General features: G+C 37.4%; 1 pseudogene; it reads right to left on the bottom strand.

The window, feature by feature from the left end:
- Positions 1–552: 552 nt before the first annotated feature.
- On the bottom strand, positions 553–1,607 carry LOC124974095 (suppressor of tumorigenicity 7 protein-like; annotated as a pseudogene).
- Positions 1,608–6,520: the final 4,913 nt, after the last annotated feature.

The raw sequence follows: 6,520 nt of genomic DNA, 5'->3' as shown, positions 1-6,520 counted from the left end.
TTCCTCCTCCACATGAGAAAGTACCCTTCCAGAGACAAGCTGAGAAAAGGTTCAATAGTTTACATAGTCGTATATTGACTGCAATTAATAAAGAGCCCTGATTCTCAAGAATTTAGAAAAATACTTGAAATGACTACTCAAGGACTCCCTCATAATATTACTAAATTTAAGGGTAACAATTTGACCCATATATCTTCCTCAACACCACAAAGAAAGAGTTAGTTAGTTAGTTAGTTAAAATGGCTGATCTCTTACTGCTGCCAGCTGTAGACCTAAAGGATTTTTAATAGGGACAGCTACTGATTTTTTTAATGTGCCAGTCACTACATTAAAAGTTTTGCATAGATTATCTCATTTGATTCCTATAGTAATTTTAAGTTCTTTTGAGGACCATTATTGTTATCTTACAGATGAGAAAGACATGGCAAAGAAGTGGAGTGACTTGTCTGAGGTCATTCGTCCAGTCAGTCGGGAGATGGCCCAGGCACACAGGGACCTCTACACCATCACTGGTTGTGTCTTCTGGGCCCATTCACTGGGTTCCTACAGCTCTCAGTCATGTGTGCCATCACTGACCCCAAACACAAATTCAAACTCACTTCGCATCATTTTCACTGCTTCTCTGGTCCTCCCAAGCCTTCTGGCACACATTGCTAGCCTTCTTTTGATGTAGACCAAAACATTGGTGTCTCATCTATGTTGGGCTTCCTACTAGGATCCATGATGCTGTAGCTGCTGAGAATACCAGTAACAGCCATCTCCAGCCTTCAGGGCCTGCTTAAACAGTTTTTCTGCTTCAGCAATGGTTCCTCTTCAGTCAAGAGAATATAATCAGTTGCACACTCATTTATCTCCAAGGCTTCATGAGCTGCAGAAATTCTAGCTTGGGGGTTTCTCTTTCTCCAGGCTTTCTGCATTATTGCATCTGCAGAATGCAGATGGTCCGAGTCACAGGTAAAGAACGTCTGATGGTCTTGGGCAGAAAGATTTATGTCATAGTACGTTAGAGGCTCTCCTCCTGTCACCCAGGTGTACCAATTATATTCAGCACCTCTAAATAAATTTAGTGGATTTCTCCATACTTTGCTTTCTGAGACACTCTGCCTGTTGGAATCTGAGTCCCCATTGCTGGAGCTAGAATTGTTGGAGGAGTTGTTGTCAAGCCCTCCCAGAGGGGTGTGCAAGTGGCTTACTGAGACTTCTTCAATGAAGGATGTTCCATATTTGCGAAAATACCACCATTCAAATATCAAAATAAGCCCTGATATTAGTGATGAAGTGCCAGTGAGGACCACGTAGAACTTTGGTGTTAATGTGTTCAAAACATGCTCACTGTGCTCAAGTTGTCCGTTGATTTTCAAGGGCACCCGAAGGATGTAGACCAGAAAGAGCATGATGAAGAACCATGAGGTCCACAGATAAGTCCAGGACCAAACTATGCAGGACTTGAGCTGCTCCAGAAAGCCCGTGGCCGCTCCGCCATTGTTCAGCGCTGCTTTCTGCGGCCAGCGGCTCGCGTTGTCTGCGGGATGATTTACCAGCCTCCAGGCACCGCTCTCACCGCCGCCAGGAAAACAAAATGTTAATGAAGACTCCTCCCACATCATCTCTCATTATTCTTCTCCTTGACTCTCTATACTCTTCATGTATTGTTTTTCTTCCTCCCTGTTTCCCTTACTTCTTTGACACAAAATGTGATAATGAAAAATGTATAGTCCTTCTCAAATAGTCACAGTGGTGAAGATAGATGTATATAAACAAATAATTGTAGTAAGACAATGTTAGTACTTTGGTACCGATTTGGACAAAGTGCTATGGAATTAAAGAAGGACGATAAATTTTTCTGGAGGAGGAGGTCACTCAGAAGGTGGCATTAGGAGAGTCTTGGAAGGTGAATAGTTTAGTAAGCACCAAGGGGATGCCAGAGAAATGGAAGCAGGATCATGTGAGGGAAGGGACTTATGTGGGTAAAGGCAGAGAAATGAAGAGTGTGATGTGTTTAGGGAATGTTAATATTTTGACATCGTTCCTAAAGGAATAAACTTTTCTGTTGTGGGCTTTGTTTTTAAGTGATGGGGATTGAATCCAGACCCTTGGGCTTGCTAGTTGAGAGCTCTGCCCCTGAGCACATTCCCAGTTCCTATATTGAATTTTAAATTTTATCTACTAGAAACACTTGGTGAGGAGGGTGTGCTAAGAGGAAAAAGGTAGAATGGGAAAACTCTGATATGATTTTAACAAGAACAATGAAGTCATGATATTACTAACTATCACAAGACTGGAGAGCAATTCCTCTTTCTATAACAAATATTTTTTTAAACCTGAAGTGAACAAACACAATTCTCTGTAACTATTTTAGTTCCCTATAATAAACCTTTATAACCTCAACATTACAGATCAATAGTCTTGGTATGATTAAATATCTGAATATCCTAGAAAAGTCTATAATTCAAATTTATGACAAGAAATAGCATGAATATAAATTTAAATTAAAATATGAAATATGTAAAGATCCTCATTTGCTAAGCCTCCATTTGTCTTTGAAACTGAGAAGTGTCTCAGTATTATCTCAGGCATTTATTACAATAATGAAAGTTAACTAACTCACTAGGGATACACAACTATTCCAAGCTCTGAAAACACAGGAAGTGTTTCTGGTCCCAAGCATTTTGTATAAGGATACTCAATCTGTACTTACTCTTGTTGAACACCAGTTTTATACTATATAATCTCAAAAATAAAAATCTATCTTGTTAGGGCTGGTGATTAAATGAGATAAGGACTGAACACATCAGCAGTTCTCCCCCAAAATGTGACTTGTATAAAGAAGCAGAAACCCAGTTTTCCTTAACATAGTACATAGAATGTGAAGCTGTGGACAGCATTATACACAGCAGCAATATGTAAAACTAAATGAAGAAATGCTGGGGGTGTGTCTCAGTGGAAGAGTGCATGTTTAGCATGTACAAGGCCCTGGGCTCAATTCCCAGAAATGAATAAATTAAATAAACCTAAACAAAGATAAGTCAAGGGAAATTGAAATAAATGATGCAGAAGGAAAACCAGGAGATTAATTAGAGAATGTAAAGGAAAAAAAAATGTTAGGGAGAAGGGAATAGTCAACATGGTAAAAATTTCCTATAGTTTCACTGGGGTTATAGGTCAGTGGTAGCACATTTGCTTAGAATGAGTCCTTGGTTTGGTGCCCTACACCTCATACAACAAAAAAAAAAAATTCAATTTTTTTCAAGGAATGAATACTAAATATTATAGGATTTTGTAAGAAAGAAATTACAGTCACTCAAGCAAAGGAAATAGAAATGAAATTGTTCTAACTACTATGTATATGTAGAGATGAGTCCCATATATCAACATGAAAGCAACTTCAGTAAATTAGGTAAGAAATTCTCATATCAGAACACCATTTGTTAAGGAATAAATGAAAACTTAGAAGATGGGTATGAATTAGTTTGTTAGGGCTATCAAAGACCAACAGAAATTTATTTGCTAATGCTACTAGGAAGGTTAGAATGTTCAGGAAGTTAGAAGTGAAAGACCAAGGTGTCCACAGGGTTGGTTTCTTCTGATGTCTCTCTCCTTGGCTTACAGATGGCTGGCCATCTTCTTGTATCTTCACATGGTCCTCTATATGTGTGTGTGTGTGTGTGTGTGTGTGTGTGTGTGTGTTCTAATCTCCTCTTCTTGTAAGGAGAGCTGTTATTTTGGATTAGGGATGGCCCATACTACCTTGATTACCACTTTGAAGGTCATGTCTTCAAATATCTGTTCTGAGGTCGCTGGGTTCAGAATTTCAATGTATTACTTGGGGTAGTGACACAATTCAGCCCACATGTGTCCTTTATTTTTTAAGAAGTTTCATTATAAAGCTAAAAGTGGGGGGAAATAAGCAAATTTAAAGAAAGATGATAGGATTTAAAGAGAAACTTTGTACTCAGAAGACAAATGTGCTGAAAGAAATTAATCACATGTGATTCATCAGAGAGGGTGTAGAAGAGGCAAATTATGGCTCTCAAAGAATGATTCTTGATGGGGCTGCGGATATGGCTCAGTTGGTAGAGTGCTTGCCTCACAAACACAAGGTCCTGAGTTCAATCCCCAGCACCACAAAAAAAAAAAAAAAAAAAAAAGATTCATGAGAGAATTAATAGTGACCATGAGATGGAAAAATAAATAAGCCAGAGCTGTTTTTGAATGCATCATTCAGATGATACCTGTTTACACATTAGCTACCACCAAGGGTCCTAATGCAAGAAAAAGAAGTGTCTTGGAAACTGTGATTTATAATCACCTGCTCCTCCAGAAGGAAATCATATTTTTATACTTGGTTCTTATCTGAATATTATAAGTTGTTAATCAACCTAAGTTTTAGGTGCAGAAGGATCATTTCCACAAGCCTATTCTAACAATTTAAGCCTTTGTGTCAACACAAGAGCTTTCAACATCTTAGTTAACATCCTTGTTATTTTAGCATCCTTTGCATCTACCCACCTTGTTTGTATGGAAAACATGCATCACGCTTACTGTGATGTACCTTCGGTGTCTCACCCAGATCAAAATCAGAATTACAGGCTTTAATATATTTTTGTTCCTTTTGACAAGTTCTCATGCAATTGTTAAGCTCCATAAAGTTTTAGAACTACTATCATAGACTGCAGGATTTTATTGTCTTCAGTTAGATAGTAATGGTTCCACCCAGCACATGGTTTGTACCAGAAATTTTATATTTCAGTTACTCTAGAAGAACAGGGCCCACTGAGAAAGGAATTCACAAAGAGGTGACTGACAGTAAATGATTTTAGTACTGGGTAGTTACATCTAGAATTTAACTGGTTTTGCATGAAGAAGGATCTAGCCATGCCATCAAATGTTTTGTTTTAAGCTTTTAAGTGCCTTGAATATTGAAAAATGACTCTGCTGTTTATAGAGAACAAATACAGATCAAAATGCCTGAATTAAGAGGTTATATATTTTTAAGTTTGCTAGTTTGTCTTTCACTCCTTGACTTCTTTCCAAAATTACCCTATGTACATGTATGATTACACGAATGGTGTGAATCTACATCATGGCAATGCTTACCAGCCTCACAAAAATTACATCTTTTAAAAATATAGTGCAGGATCTTATTGAATAATCTCTATTTAAATGCAAATTTGAAGTTCCTTCTGTAAAAAAAAAGAATTTTTTAATAAAAAAGAAGTGTGTGTTTTTAATGCTAAAAAATACATTTATTTTTTATAAGCAGAGACTTAATGATTGATTTTCTGTAGCGTAGTAGTGAGCACTTATTTGCTATGAATGAAGAAGACAGATGTGAGGAAAGGACCTTGAGGAGAGAAGAAAAGAATTGGAATACCTTTCAAGGAGAAGAAAGAAAGAAAGAAAGAAAGAAAGAAAGAAAGAAAGAAAGAAAGAAAGAAAGAAAGAAAGAAAGAAAGAAATCTTCATCATGTTGACTTAGGACCAGACTTCCTTAACACGACTCCCAGAGTGCAAGAAATGAAATCAAGAATCAATAAATGGGATGATTCAAACTAAACAGCTTCTTCTCTGCAAAGGAAACAATAAGGTGAAAAGAGAGCCTACAGAGTAGGAAAAAATCTTTCCATACACACCTCAAATAGATCATTAATCTCCAAAATTTATAAAGAACTTAAAAATCTTTACCCCCAAAATACAAAGAACCCAATCAATAAATGGACTAAAGAACTGGGCAGACACTTCACAGAAGAAGATAAACAGGCAATCAACAAATATATGAAAAAGTGTGCAACATCTCTAGTAATTAGAGAAATGTAAACCAAAACCACCCTAAGATTTCATCTCACCCCAATTAAATGGCAATTATCAAGAATACAAGCAACAATAATTGTTGGCAATGATGTGGGAGAAAAGGCACACTCATACATTGCGGGTGCAGTTGCAAATGGCTATAGCCACTCTGGAAAGCAGTATGTGTTAGGGGTCGCTGGCTCAGTTGTGGCTCGCCAATCTAGATGCCCTCTAATAGATGAACGGATAAAGAAACTATGGTGTATACATACAAAATGGAATATTATTTAGCCATAAAGAAGAATGAAATTATGGCATTTGCAGGTAAATGGATGGAGTTAGAAAATATCATGCTAAGTGAAATAAGCCAATCCCCAAAATACCAAAGACCAAATGTTTTCTCCGATAAGTGGATGATGATATGTAACAAGGGGTGGGGGGAGGGAGGGGGTAAGAGAAGAATGGAGGAACTTTGGATTGTGTAGAGGGAAATGATGGCAGGGGAGGGGATGGGGGTGTGAAAGATGGTGGAATGAGACAAGCATCATTACCCTATGTACATTATGATTACACGAATGGTGTGAATCTACATCATGTACAACCACAGAAGTGAAAAGTTGTACCCCATTTGTGTACAATGAATCAAAATGCAGTCTGTAAAAATAATTTTTTTAAAAATGATTAAAATAAGAAACTGAGTATTGAACATTAAAAGGATTGAAGAATACTA

This window comes from Sciurus carolinensis, unplaced genomic scaffold (genome assembly GCF_902686445.1).
Source record: "Sciurus carolinensis unplaced genomic scaffold, mSciCar1.2, whole genome shotgun sequence".
NCBI lineage: Eukaryota > Metazoa > Chordata > Mammalia > Rodentia > Sciuridae > Sciurus > Sciurus carolinensis.
Note: the sequence above shows the minus strand (reverse complement) of the source record. Positions and strands in the feature narration are given on the sequence as shown.